The 20,791-nt window shown below is 37.3% G+C and overlaps 1 protein-coding gene across 1 annotated transcript in view; it reads right to left on the bottom strand.

The window, feature by feature from the left end:
- Window positions 1–20,108, bottom strand: part of LOC140745343 (leucine-rich repeats and immunoglobulin-like domains protein 1) — a 91,340-nt gene extending 71,232 nt beyond the window's left edge. The window contains exon 1 of the mRNA XM_073077132.1: window positions 19,869–20,108. The gene's annotated coding sequence lies outside the window, so the exon portion shown is untranslated. The remainder of the gene's footprint in view (window positions 1–19,868) is intronic.
- Window positions 20,109–20,791: the final 683 nt, after the last annotated feature.

The raw sequence follows: 20,791 nt of genomic DNA on the forward strand, positions 1-20,791 counted from the left end.
GTGTGTACCTTTAAAATACCATTTTCAATTGTTTCTTTGAAAACTAATATGCGTAAAAGTTCTCATTTTCATTTTAAAATATTTAACACAACATACATTGATATAGGCATCCACGCCTTTCTCCGAAACGCACTGCTTCACGCTAGAAATAGATGTGGTGATGGTACCTACCTAATCGAAATAGGATTCTACCACTTCTTAAAACTAGCTATGGACAACATATTTATTATAAAAAACAGCTTGCTTAATTACAGCTTATCTCACTTCCACAATTTATACGAATCTAACTACACCTCATATTATTATGTTACAATCTGTATGTAAATTATGTACATATCAATTAAACTCGAAAAACATTACCCTCTGCTGTCGAATCAGAGTTTATTTTTATAATATAGGAGTAGCAGACGAGCATGCAGTCCACCTGATGGTAATTGGCTACTGCCGCCAATAGATATCTGTAATCAACCCCAGATAGGATTAGACATTCCTACCTGAGGTCGGCCACAGATGCGCCGCTACCCCTGAGCACTAAGCTGGAACGCCTCGGAAAAGTATGTCTCCCTTACCACATCCTTCAAAACGGAACGCAGCAGCGCCTAACACTGCTGTTATTAGGCAGAAATAGGTGGGGCGGTGGTACCGCCGGAGTCGAACCACCAAGGGTTCTACCACCTTCAAGGTATGCCTGGGATTCGAATCTTAGACCTTAACTGAGAAGCCGAAATTCTAACCACAAGTATATTAATGCTTATGCACATAACATTCCAGCCAATAATTGGGTTAAAGTTAAATGTAATTTGAGTTCGAATTGTGTTTAAGGAGACTAAATTAATTTAGAATGTTTGCTTTTGGTTCGAGTTTAGAAACTTAATAATCTCAAACGGTTAAGAGGGACAAAATGCATAGATAGATAAATATAGGTTGAAAATAAAGGATAATAATAGACAAAATGTCGCAAATAAGAATTAATCGGGAAAATATTTTAATCTTTGTGAGTCGTTTGTATGATGTTTTGGCAATTGATTGATAAAAACACTACAGAAAATATTAATATTGTTGTGATTGAACTCCAAGTCGGGAAGTCGAATTCTTTTAATTTCAAATTCTGATTATTATTAATTACTAAAAAAATATCTGCTCTCATAGCTCCACACTAGAATCTGTATCGTGGTTGCCATGGACACACACAAAAACGAATACACAAACACCCAAAACAGATATTTTAATTTCTCATGAAGATAATCTGATCGGGGATTGAATCTCGATCCATCCAGAACTTTATGCGTGTCAACTGGTGTGGTGACCACTCCGCTAGGCGAGTCGTTAATAATAATTTAACCAAGCAAAACATATAGTAGAAAATGAACTATGGACCTACAAAAAGCGAGATATTTAACATACACTTTGCTAACAACAATATATTTGCATGTCGACCTGATTTCGGAGTTTAGTTCCTACCAGTTACTGTTCGAAGCAACTTTACTCTTTGCTTAGGAATCCTTTCGCGTAACTTTCAGATGCCAAACGCTATATAAGAATTTTAAAAATGGCCCAGCAATTTTAATCTTGTTTTCGTCCTCATTACATGTTTTAGGTCAGATGCCTTTAGCTTAATGATATTAAAGGTTCTAGATATATATTTTTAACGATGGTAGATGTCCCCGTGGTTATTATTTCACTACTTCTCTAATCTGTGGCTGAACAATGGGCATAGTTCTTCTGTTTTGGTTTGATGGTTAAATATCCTCATATGAAGCGTTCCAATCATCTTAACCCTGAGTGGAAACGCATCTGTGTTTGGTAGAACCTCTGTTTTTTGTAAAGTTGGTTACAAAAATATATCCTTTGTAAGTAAAAATGGAATTTAGTTCACCGCGCTAATCAAATGTGAATTGGCAGACTTCATACATCTTTACGAACTCCCAGGTATGTTCTTTTCTTCATGAATCACGTCCTTTCTTTCTTTTCGATAGCAAGATTATTAATTTCTAATACCCACACAACTTTGAAGAATCAGTGGTATTTGCCAGGGACTCAAACCTTGGACCTCCCGTTTGAGAGGCGGAGTTTCAACAACAAAATTAAGCACCTACTGATCTAAATTGATGTATTGATAACTTTTCTAATACAAATTAAATTTCAATTAAACATCTATTTTAGATATAAAGCCACCTAGATTTGAACTTAGAACTTAAAGCAACACATGAACGGTGACCAGTTATTACTCTCACATCTCTAAACAATACAGAAAAGATTTCAATACTTCATTCCGTGTTCAAATACGATACGTGCTAAAGATTAAAAATGGCGCTTCGATTTATATCATTGATTCATTCGAATTCAAATGGTAAATATTCAGAAGAGATTCATACAGAATTCTTTTAAAGTACCGTATCTAGCCGCTTGAAATTTATTTCGCTATGAAGATAAAACGGTGTGAAAAACTGAAGGTTTACTTTGCACGAAATCGGATGTGAGGTTTTGATCAGTTTTCATTCGTATTTCGTGTCCATTCATATGTACAGTTAGTTCCAAAAGTAGATGAACAGATTAAGGTTTCAAAAATACCTACTCGTATACACACAAATGTTCATAGGTAGCTAAACACAACTAGCACCATAATTAGATGAACGTCGTAAAGTTTCAAAAGTAGATGAACACTACAGTGTTTTTTTTTTATTTATTATTATATAAGAGTAGCAGACGAGCATGCAGTGCACCTGATGTTAAGTGGCTACTACCGCTCATGGACATATGTAATCAACCCCAGATAGGATTAGATATTCCTACCTGAGCTCGGCCACAGATGCGCCGCTACCCCTGAGGACTAAGCTGGAACGCCTCGGAAAAGTCTGTCTCCCTTACCACACCCTTCAAACCGGAACACAGCAGCGCCTAACACTGCTGTTATTAGGTAGAAATGGGTGTGGCGGTGGTGCCGCCGGAGTCGACCCACAAGGGTTCTACCACCTTAAACTAGCAGTTTTGACTAGCAGTGTCAATAGTAGCTGAACACCGTATGTGCAAAATGGCTGATGCCACTCACATGATACGTTCATACGCGTACATAATTAAAGTAATTTTCACATCTCATTTTTAAATATTTATTGAGAAATTATCTATTTTTTGTATAATTCCAAAATCCCTTATCTACTTTTACGTGTAAAATTTTGCCATTTTCCATAATTATAATATCCCAGGGCCACAAAACATTAAACAAGTTACATAAAGATAACCTTGTTTTACCACAAAACAGTTAAAACAGTTAAACGTGTACTTATCGGACATCGGACAGATAGGAACAAGTCGTTACCCGCTAATGGACAGGTGGACAACACTAGTCGTTACTGCAGTTTGATGGTTTTTCGATAAACCCAGTGTCAACAGCTAGGCTAGTATAATGTTATGTGACTTTTTTATATTTGTTTAACGAGACTATTTGCCAAATTAAACGCGATGGATTCGTTTCTCTATGGCTTAACTGTATATAGCTAAAAATAAATGTAGATAATTTTATTAGGAGAAGCTTTTGTGAGAATAGCTCGTGACATTTAGAAATATATAAGCCGCGTAAAACTGCTAGTCCGCTCTGAATATAGAAATGAATCACGTCGCCATAGCAAATTGTATGAATACACCTGCTCGGAACAACTTTAGCAGTGGACTAGCAGTGGACTAGCAGTTTGGCGCGAACTATACCTGCAGTTAGGTTTCTGTCGTGATCCTACGAAAGCATAAACCTCTTTCATATCCCTATGTATGGACATGAACAAACAGTGAGCTCTCCGCACTGATGAGGATAATGAATATTTGCGTAATTAAAATCCTTTTCAAGTCTCATTTTTGAAGAATCTTCTAGATAAAAGTACACCTTTCCAAATTTACCATCTAGTTTCAATGGAAAAATATATTTCAATGTTCCGAACCGTCTCATAATCATAAAACTTTTGACAAGTTACCTAAAGATTACATTGTTTTACCACAAAACAGTTGTTATATTCGTTGTACAGTTAAACGTGTACTTATCGGACATCGGGTAGATAGGAACAAGTCGTTACCCGTTAATGGACAGGTGGACAACACTAGCCTTTACTGCAATTTGATGGTATTTCGATAAACCCAGTGTTACCAGCTAAGCTGCTATAATGTTATGTAATATTTTTGTCATTATTTATCGAGAATATTTATTAAATTGAACACAATAGAACTTTGTTACGATTATGCATTTATGAGAATAGGTCGCCACTCGCCAAAGCAACAACCTTTTTTCATATCTCTTAGTATGAATAATCCTTACGGCACTGATTAGGTACTTGCTTATTAATTACAATTGCATATTAATGAAATAAGCTCATATAACAAGTTTCATAGAGATCACGCCATTTTACCATAAAACAATTGTTATACTCGTTGTTGTACTGTTAAACGTGTACTTAGGAACAAGTCGTTACCCATTAATGGACAGGTGGACAACACTAGTCGTTACTGCAGTTTGATGGTTTTTCGATAAACCCAGTGTTACTAGCTAAGCTGGAATGAAATAACGTTATGTATTTTGACTCTTAAAATGAATATTGGTTATTTAGCAAATTGAACACGATGGAACTTTGATTCTGTAGAGCCTACCTATTTGTGTAATATTGCAGCAGCAAACAAGCTTGCAGTCCACCTGACACTAAGTTATCCTTGGATATATTATACATGTATATTCAACTGAATATAAAAGCGTTTAAGTATATTTTATCTGAAGCCGAACACAGATATTGTTACTCCTGAAGACTCGCGACCTTTCCACTACAAACAAAAAACAGACATTTAATCATTACTACAGAATATTTTTCAAGCTTTTTTAAAAAATTCAAACCAAATTCGAAATATTTTTCTCAGTCACAATTTGTTCCTAACGAAAGACCCTTAGACAAATCTCCACAAGTAAATATATCCGAACCTATAAAAGCAATGTCTATTTATACTTGACAATAACTTTATTAAATATAGCTGTATACGTAAATATAATTTCGAAGTCAGAGGTCAATCTAATAAAGGCAGATTCAATTGAAACGCTTTACGCTCATAAATTCTTGTTTGGGGCGCAATAGGATACAGTTCCGATTTAAATTTCTGCATTCGGCCCACGATGCGAGCGTAGGCGGAGGCGTGGAGCATAAATGCTGTAGTTAAAGTTAAGTTAATGTGAAGTCATAAATGCTGTAGTTAACAGGAATGTAGTTAATGATAATGTAGGAAGGTTAAACTCATGTTCGGCCTAAGTTTTTGACTGTATTTGTCTAAGTTGGGTAGTCTATAAATATTATACCGAAAAAACTATGAAACACAAATTCATAGTTTCTTCTCTCATATAATTAGCAACTTTTAAAAACTTCTGACTAAAAAGTGCTACAAAAGGGAAATGTGCTACAATGACAAATGCAATACAAACGCTTTACGCTCATAAACTCTTGTTTCGGACGCTATTGGATCCAGTTCCGGTTTAAATTTCTGCATTCCGCCCACGATGTGAGCGTAGGCGGAGACGTGGGACGTAATGTGTAGTCATTAATGCGGTAGTTAGGCACATACGGCTGTAGTTAAAACTAATACGCTTTAAAATAATGTAGGTAACTGTAGTAAGATAAGTTTAATACTCATCTTTTGCGTAATTTGAAGAGTGGAAAATTATTTTATATTTCGCCGTATCTTATATCGTATCGAAGCCCGTACATTACTATACCTTATGTAACATAAAAACACTTGCGTATATACACCTTGGAAAAGTATGTCCCCTTTACCACAGTCTTCAAACAAGAACACAGTAGCGTTTAACCACTGCTGTTAATAGGCAGAAATATGTTTGGCGGTGGTGCCGTCGGAATGGAACCACAAAGTATACCTTAAAGGTTACAGTTTGTATTCGTATTAAAATTCTGTATTCCACCTACGATGTGAGTGTAGGTGAAAGTATGGGGTGTAATGTGTAGTCGTAAATACTGTAGTTAGGTACCTGGATGCAGTTAAAAAAGATGTAGGAAGGTAACTAACTATATTTACTGGTTAAACCCGGTGACTTCGTTAGCGCGACTTTAGAGTCAGGTAACATTGAAGCTAGCTTTAAAACTTAGATGTGCAAACAAAATTTAATTTGGATTTTTCATAGCATAAAAAATATTTAAAACGTGCCTAAACTGAGAAACACGTGTCTAACGCCGTACAAATATTAAATCTTAACGAAATTTAATTAAGTTTAATGATCATTTTCGCAAACGCAGAAGAAAAACATCGTAAGGAATTCTGCACACCTCAGTTCTTGTATAGAAAAAAAATATTCTAGGGTCTATAATGCCTATCAACTCGCATGTGGCTAGGGTGATGGACAACGGACAACCACTCGAGAGGAGACTTTTGCCTGGTAGCATGACAGAAATGGGACATAACCAATATTTGCATACCACACTTAAAAATTTAACCATTTAGAAAAGCAAAATAATTCAAGTTTTAAACTTTGGCGATAATCAATTGCGCTAATCGCCATATTGCCAGATTTAAAGAGACAACGCCATCTAACAACAACTTGTATAGTATTTGAATGATAGAATAAATTAAGAAATAAAAGAAAGAATGAAAAAATGCTCAAATCAGGAAAATTTTCTACCTAGATTTTTATTTCGAATATCCGATAGATTTGGTTACAGTTACGGACCTGTATAACAATTCTACTTAAAACGGTGCTTAGATTTAAGCCCTATAGTGTATTCCAGTATTTCGCACAATTGGTAGGTTGTGTGGGAGTTAACTTAATAACTATTTAGTCGCAGTTTCGCTACAGTGCTTACAACTTGGCAGTTATTGTCATGACTAATAATACCGTGTATTGCCTACGGTGTAATTATATTGGCTTCTTGTTATGAGAGCTTATATGATGTAGTAATGTTAGGTACTGTATTCTGGTGTAGTGACGTGTGTTAACGAGGTTTCATGTAACCATCAGAGGTAGTAACACATCTGTCAATAAACTTGGGTCTCCTTTTGTTATATTACGTTGATTACAGATGTTAATGGACAATAACGGCCACTTAATATTTGATGGACTTACTTGTAAGGTGCTTATTAAATACGTATATGACACTTCTCATTGAAAGGAGACCCATGTATGAACAGCAGCGGGAATGTAACGGAGTTGATGGTTTTTTTCCAGAAAGATATATGTATTTTCTATATATACTTGTTAAGGTGACGAGGGATTCAAGAGCAGCGGCGTAGTCAGTATCGGCGAAAAACAAAGGGGGCTGGTCTCTAAATTTTATCTATACTAATATTATAAAGAGGAAATAGATTGTTTGTTTAATTGTAATGAATAGATTAAAAATATATTTTAAAAATTCTTTCACCATTCGAAAGCTACATTATCCACATAGTAACATAGGCTATACTTTATATGAAATATATTTGATAAATACATTTTGAGGCGGTACAAAGTTTGCCGCGTCAGCTAGTCAGCGATAAAATGGGAGTATCCTGCATAATTGGTCAGTAGTTCAGTGGATGATCCGTCGAAAAAAAACATTTTTTTCCCGCCTGTAGAAACTTTGCGGTACTAAGTTGCATCGCCTCAAGTAGATACTAGTACATGAGTTTTATCACGCCATTCAAACCAGAACATAGAATCTTAAACCGCTATTTTAAGACAGAAATAGTCTGAATGATGTTTGTGCCCACACATCTGATACTTACGGAATGATATAAAAATAAATCATACACAATAGCGTTAAACACCCACCTTTAGCAGAATTTATTGAAAAGATCTATTTTCACTCGGGCTTTACCACCTCCGATTCTTACGAAACAATTTCCATATAGTACTCCTACACAAATAAAAAGCCCCGTTAAAAATAACTTGTTTTTGTAAACCCACAACAATCTTAATTTAGCCAAAATAGGGCTTTGAAAAAATAGACTGAGCTCTTTGTCGTATTTATAAATATTATAGGTGTGGTACGAACGAGACTCTTATGCAAGGTGTTCCAAGTAAGGGTAGCAAAGCACCAGTAGGTGACCTAACTAATTTACTAATTTGCAAGGTGACAGAATTTTTTTTGGTTCGACTCCAGAGGCACCGGCGACACACCATTTATGCCTATTAACAGCAGTGAGAAGCGCTGCTGTTGATAAGTAGTAAGTGGTTAACCGAGGAAGGACTCATCTTTTCAGGAATTATCCATTACAGATATCCATAGGCGGCATAGGTTAAAAACAAAAAAAAAAGCCTTGTAATACAAAAGATCTCTTCACTTAAAAGTAAAAAAAAATCACAATAAGAAATATAGATAAAAAACAAATCAATTTACAAGACAAAGCCACAAAACCGTTAAGTAAACTTAATTTTTCTTTAGCAAGCTTCTGGCGAAAGTTCAAACTTAAAGCTCGAATTACATAAGCGATTAAAACTTGGCTTTTGAAATATATCGTCAGCAAAGCCATTCAATAGTGTTTGTTGTACAGCTTAAAGAGCTTTTGGGTTTAATATTAAACTAAAATTTAGTATCGATTCAATAGTATTTGAAGGTAGAACCCTCTGAGGTTCGGCTCCGGCGGCACCACTGCCACACCTATTTCTGCCTCATAACAGCAGTGTTAAGCGCTGCTGTGTTTTGGTTTGAAGGGTGTGGTAAGGGAGACATACTATATGACATCTACTATATGCTTGAATATTATAAGTAACATTGGCTAATAATAATAATAATAATAATAAGCCCCTCATAAACCTAACTCTACGTCCGGCACGACCACCTGTTGCCACGTGAGGGGCGGACACTGGATAGCACTTAGCTACACTCTTTCAGTGACCAACAGAGCAATAGTACCTAACATTATGCGATGCGTCTAAGAAACAGGCAAATACCCCAGGCGGGTACCCGCGAGGGAGAATCCCGCCCCGGGCCTTCTGGTTCGGGCTGCCCCACGTATTCTGGGGGGGGCAACGTCTCGCATAAAACTGCCCAGTCTAGCACTGTTGCAGTGGATAAGCCACATACACTCTCTCACCCATCATCACCCATATCATCTACACATAGCCTTTTCCCGTCACCCAGCTCATCGCCATACTCATATCAGTTGCATCCATCATCATCACGTTCATCTACTATATCACCCTTGTCATGTGATGTTGCACAGGAAGCTCATGCAATTTCTCCTGCGCCCACCCCTGACAACATCAATCCCGCGCGTGTTATACAAAATATTCAAAGTAACCGCGTAACTCACAACACAAACTCATCATCACACACGATCAACACCCCAGCGAGAAGTGTTTTGCAGGACATGCTCCCTGCAACCACCCTAGCTGGAAGAAGTAGACAACGGATGAAGTGGACTGACGAAATAAACAAAGAACTCCTCCGTTGCTACTATATAGTCACACAAAACGAATCCAATCTTACCGCCTGGAGACCACAGTTGCATCGAACATTTGCTGAAAGTATCCCTGAATTAAGCCACTTGTCCGAGCAACGCCTCGCAGATCAGATTAGGGTTATACATAAAAACAACAGAATACCAGCTGCTGAACGAGAACAAATAAAACAGTCAGTCTCATTACTTATATCATCAACCTCAGACATACTACATGAACACACCACTGCAAGACATACAGATCATCAATCCAACATTAATACTACACCTTTAACAAACGACCAACAACTAATTAACACAGATTCAGACAGTCAAATACTCAACTCACAACACACCATAACTTTCACACATCACACTATAACAACAACACAAGCATATCAGTCTGGTGAAAACATTGAACATATGCAAACACTAGATTCTGAACTTTCAGATCAGTCATTGAACTCAGTAAAATACGAGAAAATAGAAAACGTGTTTAGAGAAATGCTTACAAAATATACAGGAACAGATCCAACACTCAGGCCCACCATCGCAAAACCTCAAATAACACGTAGCTTTATAAAAACATTAAATTCCATGAACGAAATAATAGATAAATATTCACAAAATAAAGATTCAATAACTATAGACGAAATTCATGAAGTCATATACAGCGCAGCACAAGCTGTCACAACAATACATACACAACATCCTAACACATTAGAAAACAGTACAAAGAATAGTAATAGAAAGCAGAAGAAACCACATTGGGAAAAGCGGATAGAAAACAAGATTACAATTTTAAGAAAAGAATTAGGACAATTAACACAATATTTAAACGGAAATCTAAGTCTAAAGAAGCAACAGAAACTTAATCCAAATAGTAGAAGCAGAGATGAGATATTAGAACAGTTAGATAGCAACAAACAAAAATTACAAGCATACACTAAACGATTGCGTCGATACAAGAAAAGTAATGAAAGAAAATCACATAATAAATTGTTCAACACCAACCAAAAACTTTTCTATCAAAAACTTAATTCAGAACAAATACAAATTTCACAACCTCCCGAAAAAAATGATATACAAAATTACTGGAAAAACATATGGTCCGTTCCAACTCAACATAACACACATACCTCTTGGGCTGAAATAGAAGAACAGGAGATGGAAAAAATAGACACAATGCCAGGAATAACTATCGATAAAGAAGATGTGTTGGTAGCAATTAAAAAAACTTTAAACTGGAAGGCCCCCGGACCTGACAAAATTCAAAATTACTGGATCAAATATCTGCCAGCAACACATGAACACCTAGCAAATGCATTTAACCATATCCTATTTAATCCACAAGACACCCCCTTTTTCTTAACGCAAGGCATTACATATTTGAAACCAAAAGATGGTGATACGACCAATCCCTCAAAATACAGACCAATCACTTGTCTTCCTACTATATATAAACTCCTTACATCCATTATTGCACACAAACTTAATTCACATATCACACGAAATCACATAATACCAGAAGAACAGAAAGGTTGTTGCAAAGGCTCAAGAGGTTGTAAAGAACAATTAGTAATAGACACTGAAATACACAATCAAGTAAAACAAAAACACAGAAACTTATACTACTCATATATAGATTATCAAAAAGCATTTGACAGCGTTCCTCACTCATGGCTGATACACATCCTAAAAATATATAAAGTTGACAATAGATTAGTACAATTTCTGCTACATACAATGAAATATTGGACCACAAAATTAACATTACACACAAAAAACATATCACTTTGTACACAGAAAATTAAAATATCACGCGGTATTTTCCAAGGCGATTCTCTTAGTCCCCTATGGTTCTGCCTAGCCCTTAATCCACTCTCCAGAATACTCAATAAAACAGACTTTGGATATGTGATCGATAGAAATGCTAATATCAAACTGACACATCTACTATATATGGATGACATAAAACTCTACGCAGCTAACAGACAGCAATTAGATCACCTACTTAGACTCACCGAAAATTTCAGCGCAGACATTAAAATGACCTTTGGCACCAACAAATGTAAAGTCAATAGTATTATTAAAGGGCAACATCAAGAGACGAACCCTTTTCCACTAGAAACACAGGGGGGAACCATAGACAGCATGGAATTCCAAGAAACATACAAATATCTAGGATACCAACAAAGTACTTCCATTAATCATGCAAATATAAAAAATACACTAAAAACTAAATACAAACACAGACTAAATAAAATATTTAACACCCAGTTATCCGCAAAAAATAAGATAAAGGCCGTCAACACATATGCAGTACCCATATTAACCTATTCTTTCGGAGTCGTAAAGTGGTCAGATACAGAATTAGAAGCCTTAAACACAGCAACTAGATCGATAAGCAACAAGCATAATATCCATCACATTCATTCGGCCGTACAAAGATTTACACTCAAAAGAAGATTAGGAGGTCGCGGTTTCATAGACATAAAAAACCTACACTACACACAAATAGATAACTTACGAACCTACTTTTTGCTAAAAGCTAATGAAAGTGCTCTTCACAAAGCAATAGTCGACTTACCCCAATCTGGCACCCCTCTGCAGTTAAACAATAGTCAATTTGACCCAAAACTCAAAATTCTTAGAGATGATCAGAAAATAGAAAACTGGAAGAAGAAAGCATTACACGGTAAATATCCCCATCAATTAGACCAAGATCATGTCGATTATAATGCATCCTGCACTTGGCTCACTAAGGGTAATATATTCAGCGAAACCGAAGGTTTTCTCGTAGCAATACAGGACCAAATCATCAAAACGCGCAATTATTCTAAATACATCCTTAAAGAAACAATAGATACAGATAAATGCAGGCTATGTCATCAAACCACAGAAACAATAGATCACATAACAGGAGGCTGTAGTGTATTAGCCAATAAAGAATACACACATCGCCATGATAACGTTGCCAAACATATTCATCAACAACTTGCTCTCAAACATAAATTACTTCAATCATACACTCCATATTATCAATATAAACCTAAGAACGTTTTGGAAAATAACACTGCAAAATTATATTGGGACAGAGACATCATAACCGACCGTACCATCCTTAGCAATAGACCTGATATTACACTCACCCTGAAATCATCAAAGACCACATTCCTTATAGATATTGCTGTACCCAACACTCATAACCTGAAACAAAAACACACTGAAAAAATTCAGAAATACATACCTCTGGCCGACGAAATTAAACAAATGTGGCACCAAGATACCGTACGAATCATTCCCATCATCATCTCTTCAACAGGTGTCGTACCCAAAACTCTAAAAACTGCTTTAAAATTATTAGACCTTCACGAAAATACATACATACCCATGCAAAAATCAATAGTTATAGATACCTGTTCCATAGTCCGCCGTTTCCTAAACCCGACCACTCTCACGCTTCAAAACCACCAAGACGCCCGTCCTAACACAGCAACACAAAACTCATCTACACACACCACTGCGCACAACACTAAAACACATACACACAATTCATCAAATACGCTCATCAATCACACAATCATACATGAATAAGGTTACTTGGCGTAAGCCCGTACCTTTTTCACATAAAACCGACTCGAGTCGAGAACAAAAAGTCTCTTTACAATATAATAATAATAATAATAAGTATTTATGGTTTTAAAACTTAAAATCACGCTAAAATCGCACAAGGAAAATCATTAATTGTGTCGATAGCGATGAGGAGAATGAGACAAAATTGTTAAAATCGTATATTGTCATCGGTTCTTGATAAGTGTTCAAATTTTCAAAGTAATCGGACCGTTCAAAGTGGGTAAAATCGAGTTTAAAGATTCCGTTACATACATACATACATACATACAGGTCAAGCTAATATAAACGCGTGGTAAAAATATAGTGTTGTTTAAAAAAAAAAAAAAAACCTTGTTTGTCCTTATTACTTGTCCCTACAACTATAATTATAGGCAACATTAACTCCCAAAGGATCGTTCTCCCATTTCCTCATTCGCCAAGCTTCCCACACTATTGATTTGTCTCGAACCATCGAAATCTTTATATCTTTGAAGATGTATCATTGATACTAATAAGTTGTTATAATATTACTTTTATGTTTTTTCCTCGTTTATGTAGTTTCAGATAAATATGAATCAAAATAAATAGTACTGTTATAGTGAGTTCCTAATATGCAAGAAGCATTATACTCGTAGGTTAGTGATTGATCGGCTTTTCAATCGAAGTATCCCAGGTTCGAATCTCCGGGCACGCACCTTTAACTTTTCAAAGTCATGTGCATAAATCATAGATAAGTATAGATATCTCACCGCCTGGTAATTGAAGGAAGCCATTAAATGGCTCAAACGGCTGACAATGTGTCAGCCGTTTAATGGCTGTCATTGTGTAATTTACGCGGAACAATGCCGACATTTGCAGTTAAGTGGTGCAAAAACACGAAGAAAAAGTGCGGAGAAATATCGTAAATGATCTAAAAACTACATATTTTTAACACACGAAAATAGATGTCAGTGAAAATTTCAATTGCCAAAACTGATTACATTTTCTTGTTAGTAATATTTACTAATCTAGGGCATAAATAGAAAATAATTATTACTTTCTATAAAGAAAAGTAAAACAGCGTGACGAAATCTACACGCCTGAGAGTTCTCCTAAGCTCCTTTCAATCTAAGAGACCCGTGCCCAGCAGTGGGACGTTCTATTTTTGCTATTTGAACCTTACTTTTGTTTGTTTTTAGAGGGGGAAACCTTCGAAACGTACCCGGTATCATGGGAACGACACAGAGTTAGGTGGGATTCTTACCGCACTAAAACCCCCCCGGTGGTCGTCCTCGGCGCTGCGTAAAGGACTCCGGAATCTCCAAAGGAACGCAACCGGAGTCTTCTTAGCGCGTAGCCCCGTCGGGCTCCGTCCAGGTGAGCAATCCGCTCGCCACACCGTCTGTTGTACACGACGGTATGCGACCAAATATACCGACGTCCTTCCCGGGGCTGCTGGCCGGGCGGTGAGTTCCCACTCTTGCTGCCCGCACCCCCGGAAGCCCCTTTTAGTCGCCTCTTACGACAGGCAGGGGATACCGTAGCCCTATTCTGGTCCCGGAACTACAGGAACAATTTTGCCATTTGAACTTTACTATTGGCTCTTAAGCACCGTTCACTCCTCAAAATATAAACCAGCTTTATAAATTGTTGTAATATTATGTCTACATACTAAACAAACAATGTATTTCCAAATTGTTTTCGTTTGTCTAAAACATTAGACGGGATTCGGCACAGTTTAATTAAATATTTGTATAGGATAATCATTTTACGGAAGTTATCTTTGATTAGGCGAAACGCTTTAAAAACGAAATTAAGTCAATTAAGAATTTGATTGGTTCGGAGAATAAAGTGATTCGCTTCCGAGGGTTAAAGGGCCTAAGGACTTTGTTTGAACGCGAGATTGAATAGGGAAAATATCCCTAAAATGCGAGGCGTTTCGTTTTTATTTTCAGGTTTTTTTTTTTTTTTTTGTAATATTGGAGTAGCAGACGAGCATGCAGCAGGCAGTGTTAGCCCAGTGGTTAAGAAACTCGTCCTCTCGATCGAGGGGTCCGAAGTTCAAATCTCAGGCACGCACCTCTGATTTTTAAGTTATTTGCGTATCAGAAATTAATTATCTTTTGCTAAACGGTGAAAGAAACATCGTGAGAAAACCTGCATACCGGAGAGATATATAAAAAAAAAACTCAAAGGTATGTGAAGTCTACCAATACACACTTGGCCAGCGCGGTGGACTATGGCATAATCCTTCTCGTTATGAGAGGAGACCCGTGCCCAGCAGTGGGACGTGATGATGAGACGAGCATGCACTCCACCTGGTGGTAAGTGACCACTGCCGTCCACAGACATCTATAAACAACCTCAGATAGGATTAGATCCTACCTGAGGTCGACCACAGATGCGCCGCTACCCTTGAGGGCTAAGCTGAAACTCCTCGGAGAAGTATGTTTCCCTTACCACACCCTTCAAACCAGAACACAGTAGCGTTTAACACTGCTGTTACGAGACAGAAATAGGTGTGGCGGTGGTACCGCCGGAGTCGAACCGCAAAGGGATCTACCACCTTCGGTGGAGGGGTAGCGACGCATCTGTGACGATCAGATATAGATGTTCTTATCTTTCTTCAGATGTACAAGGGTTAATTAATTATTATTATTAATTATTAGGAACTTCCCATAAAGTGGACTGCAGGCTTATTTGCTTCTTCAATATTCTAAGCTGAGCAGTGAAAATCAAGCTATCCTCTTGGTGGATATGGTACACATCCATAGTTTAGCTAATTCGCACAACTCTGGTAGAAAGGCCTACGAGGTCAAAACGCCACTGACATCCTAACTGACCTTACAATTAACTGACCCTATTTAGAAACAAGAGCTCCAATAAACAAGCCTAGCAATTGCGAGCTGTAACGATAGGGTCGCAAATTGTAATAAATTCACCAGAATTGCTGAATCAAAGAGCGTAACGTTGAATTCAAAGTTTTAGTTCCGTTTCTATTTCCGGCATTGTATGAAAGGAAATTCTACCAAGACCTGCGGAATTAACCTCTTTTAGCTTCAAAACGTCTGATACAGGAAATAAATTCTAAAAACCAGGTGCACGTCGCTCGCAGAAAGTATATTGAAAGTAAATTTGTTGCTAAAATAGATTTACAATTGGATCAAACGTCGATTTTAAAATGGGAAATATACTGTATATGGTGGCTGTAATCTCGCCTACCTCTTAGTAGTTTTTGAAGGTGGTAGAACCGTTTATGGTTCGACTCCGGCGGCAACATCGCCACACCTATTTCTACCTAATAACAGCAGTGTTAGGCGCTGCTGTGTTCCGGTTTGAAGGGCGTGGTGAGGGAGACAGACTTTTCCGAGGCGTTCCAGCTTACTCCTCAGGGGTAGCGGCGCATCTGTGGCCGACCTCAGGTAGGAATATCTAATCATATCTGGGGTTGATTACAGATGTCCATGGGCGGCAGAAGCCACTTACCATCAGGTGGACTGCATGCTCGTCTGCTACCCCTATATTATAAAAGCAAAAGTTTATATGAAAAGTGCCTAAAGGTTTGATGCACATAGATTTTAGGTGATAGGACCTTTCGTGGGTCATACTTGGTGGAAAGTATTATATGGATATTTTCTCTACCAGAGCTAGTATTGAAAGAGATTTCCACCACTTTTAAAAACTCCATGTTAAAGCATAAATAATAAAAATGTTTACCACAGCCTTCCAACAATTACTTCATTTCCAATTGTATTGATTCGAAAGGGTTGCTGGCTCTTTATAATTTATAAGGTGAAGAAATGAGGTTGGGTGTAAGAAACACCTCTTCAATTAAAAGCAATTATTTTGAATTATGGAATCCATATTTCATTCGCTATTGCTGTTTTTGGATCTATTTGTTTAAAGAACTTACTTGTTCGTATAAGACGTATTTAAGGGGCTATGTTGAGGGTAGAATCCTCTATGGTTCAACTTCGGTGACACCACTACCACACCTATTGCTGCCTAATAACATCAGTGTTGAGCACTGCTGTGTTGAGGTTACGAAGGGTGTGGTAAGGTAGACATAATTTTCGGAGCTGAAAATTATACTTTTTATTTGGCTCGACTTGGTGGAGGCACTGCCGTGCCTCCAGATTAAAAATATTGAATTACTTTTGCATGTTTTTTATAATATAATAGTAGCAGACGAGCATGCAGTTCACCTAATTATAATTGTGGCTACTGCTGCCCATGGACATGGACATCTAGAATCAACCCCACCGGCGCATATGTGGCCGACCTCAGGTGGGAACCTGGTCTTGTCTGGTTGATCACAGATGTCCATCATCATATGACAGTATCCACTTACCATCAAGTAGACTGCATGCTTGCCTGGTCTCCTTCATTGTAAAAATGCCCGTTGTCTACTTCAATCTTATAAAAAGAAGATAATTAAAACAGATGATCATAAATATAAGGATATGAATGTAAACGGTATAATTTATTAATTTCAATTACTGACCACTTAATATCAGGTGGACTGCAAGCGCGTTTGTTACTTTAATTACATAAAACTGGGAAGAGACATCTAAGTAACTACCACCCATAATTCCTGTACTTTATTGATACAAAAGAAACGGGACCGAACACACAAAGGCTATTACAGTCTTTTATTGGATGAGGAAAATGTTTCTTTGTCATTGTGACTTGTGTATGAGTGAAGTATATTGCTGACACGCAGTGGGTTCCGGATTTGATTCCCGGTCATACTAAATTATGAATATTTATTTATTTTTATTTAATTATTTATTTACATTTTTTACATCGAAATACTAACTAAACATTACAGATTTTCTTAACCTAATGCGTTCAATTAGTTTTATTAGCAAATGATTGAACATAGTCGCTAGCTGTTCTACGAAATACAGCAGGTGCCGTGTAAAACAGGTCAATGCTGGTCAATGCTGGTAATATAGATTTATAGATTTATGTACCGGGTCTGGGTAGTGTATTTGTATGTCTAAGGCAGCCATGTTACAGGCACATTACTTTCTTAATTTTTGAGTGTAGAAACCATTAAGTAAAACAATAGCAGCACTTTTTATAATATAGGAGTAGCAGACAAGCTTGCAGGCCACCTAAAGGGCGGCAGTAGCCACTTCTACTGACGCCCATGACCATCTGTAATCAGGAGAAATAGATATTCCTAGCTGAGGTCGGTCACAGATGCGCCGCTCCCCTTGAGGACTAACCTGAAACGCCTCGGAAAAGCATGTCTCCCTTACTACACCCTTCAAACCAGAACACAGCGGCGCTTAACGCTGCTGTGTTGAGGCAGAAGTATGTGTGGCGGTGGTGCCGCCGGAACCAAACCACAAAGGGTTCTACCACCTTTACAAAGTCATAAATTCTCTTAAAGTCACGGTAAAAAAACAGTAAATAAAAAACCTACGAAAAGCCTTTTGGCAAACGAAACAATTCCAAATTACAAAAATATGCTAAAAATGCCTTTACAAAACCTTTTTCGTGTTATGTATGGCCATACCATTAGTACTTAACAGTTAAACAAGTTTAATTTCATGTAACTTTTTACTGATTAAATTTTTACATGAAAAAACTAATTAAGTGTTCCTAGCAATTATAGATTGATTAGTAAGATAAAGCAACCTTACTTTAAAACAACCCATAACAGCATATTAGTCATAAGGTTTTGTAATTTTTACATAAAACTTTTAACATGACATTAAATTATATTTAAGAATCAACAAAACAGAAAATACCTCATAAAACGTAGTTATTCTTGTTTTTATACCTGATGAAAAGAGACTACCGAGTGATGGTAAGTGTCGCCGATGGAAGTCTGTAATCAACCCTAGTTAACATTTGATTCCTACTAGAGATCGTCATATGCGTTGCTTCCCTTTATTCGTGGGAAAACCCTGCATGGATTCCTCTCAGCAGCGGGAACAGCGGAGATGATATGCCGGATACCTACTGGCTAAAACCCCACGGTGTACCTTTGGATACTCTTTGTCTGGACCACGGTTACGCTAATACGTTGCTGAGGACTAAGTTAAAACGCCTTTTTTCTGAACGAGGGGTAAACCTTAAAAAGGTACCTCAACGACGTGGGAGCGTCCCCGGGTTATGTGGAATTTTTTGCCGCACTAAAACCCCCCAGTGGTCGTCCTCAACGCTCGTTGGAGAACTCCGGGATCTCCGACAGAACGCAACCGGAGTCCTCCAAGCTCGATGCCCCGATCGGGCTCTGACCTGGGAGAGCAGTTTTCGCTCCTCCCACACCATCTGGTGTTCACGACGGTATGCGACCACACATATTGCCGTCCTTACCGGAAGTTAAAACGCCTAGGATATCTATATCTTGAGAAACCCTATAAACGAACCAGAATGTACATATAAAAGAGGCGCGTAACGCAAAATGCCCAAAACATGGGTCTTCATGCACTGCAAGAGTTTATGGAGCCAACTCGTTGGTCTCCAGAATCATAGACAAGTTTGCACATTATTTTCATTAGTTTCTTTAAAATGCTTTGGACGAAGAAGCACGTCGCTACACTTATTTCTGCCTACAATCAAAGTTTTAGCGCTGCTGTGTTCTGGTTTGAAGGGTGTGGTAAGCTCACCTATGAGTTATACGCCTATGAGGTGTCTTAATATACCACATTACGCAGAATATTCTAACTTAGATCGCAGGAGTTGGAACGCATGTGGACCCGACCACAGGTAGAAATTCAATCCTGCTTATGATCGAATTAAGATATGCACAAACCGCATTGGCACCTTACCAGAAGGCACACTGCACACTCCTTTACTACTTGTACTAACTTATATTTAAAAAAAAAGTTTTAAGTAAGTATTAATTTATGAAAAAAAAATATATTTACCTACACCAGGAAACCCGGTTCTGTCCCCGATTATAATGTCAAACTCCGTTTTAACCATCACTAATTACTGTAATTATAATTAACACAACCCATAACACGCGACCACTGAACGAATGTCTGGAATAATTAATTACTTCAACACAATTAAATGAGTCTGATTCGCTTTACAGGTCATCGCGTACTTCACACTCAAAAGTTTGAGGGGCAAAATCGCCTCCATCACACACACGACCGCTCAGCGCAACGGCTGAAGCGCTACTGAGGTACTGAATATACCTTTTAGATTATTTCTCTGAAACTGTACTGAATATTTATTTTACTTTGCAATACATTGACTATTTGCAACGAGGAAACAATCCTAGCGTTTTGTCGTTAAAGCAATGTATACGGAACATAAAATTAATAGACTTGTTCTGAAAAGGAATTGGTATCCGAACGGAATTATTAAAACAATAAATTACTATCTTCGCTAAATTAAAAATTATCGCAGTTCATTTAAATTTTATTATTCAGATTTACAGTAATTTCTCTATATTAAGTTGTCTTGTTTAAGCTGAACATAAATAAAATTAGCTTTAATTTAGTCTTTATGAATATTGCCTAACATTGCTTCAGTGTTTCTAGAAGAGATTCAAATTAGAGAAAAGGTTTTAGGTATAAACCTACGTTTTTTCCACTTTATATATCTAAGAGAGTTAAGTTTCGTAGTACGTATTGTACTATAAGTTGAAGTTATAATTGTTACAAGCTAGATATTTTCTTTTATATTCTCTAGAAAAATGGCGTTCAGAAATTAAAAAAATATACGTGTGGCACTCGGAGACTGCCGCGGTAAAGCTATTGCATAGCATTTTTTATGCTATGAAAACGCTCAGAAGGAATTCCAGAATTACAATATATTCTTCCATAATCATCAACATTTA

The sequence above is a fragment of the Epargyreus clarus genome, unplaced genomic scaffold (genome assembly GCF_041222505.1).
Source record: "Epargyreus clarus isolate Ecla_fem2 unplaced genomic scaffold, WU_Ecla_fem_2.2 ptg000010l, whole genome shotgun sequence".
Lineage (NCBI taxonomy): Eukaryota > Metazoa > Arthropoda > Insecta > Lepidoptera > Hesperiidae > Epargyreus > Epargyreus clarus.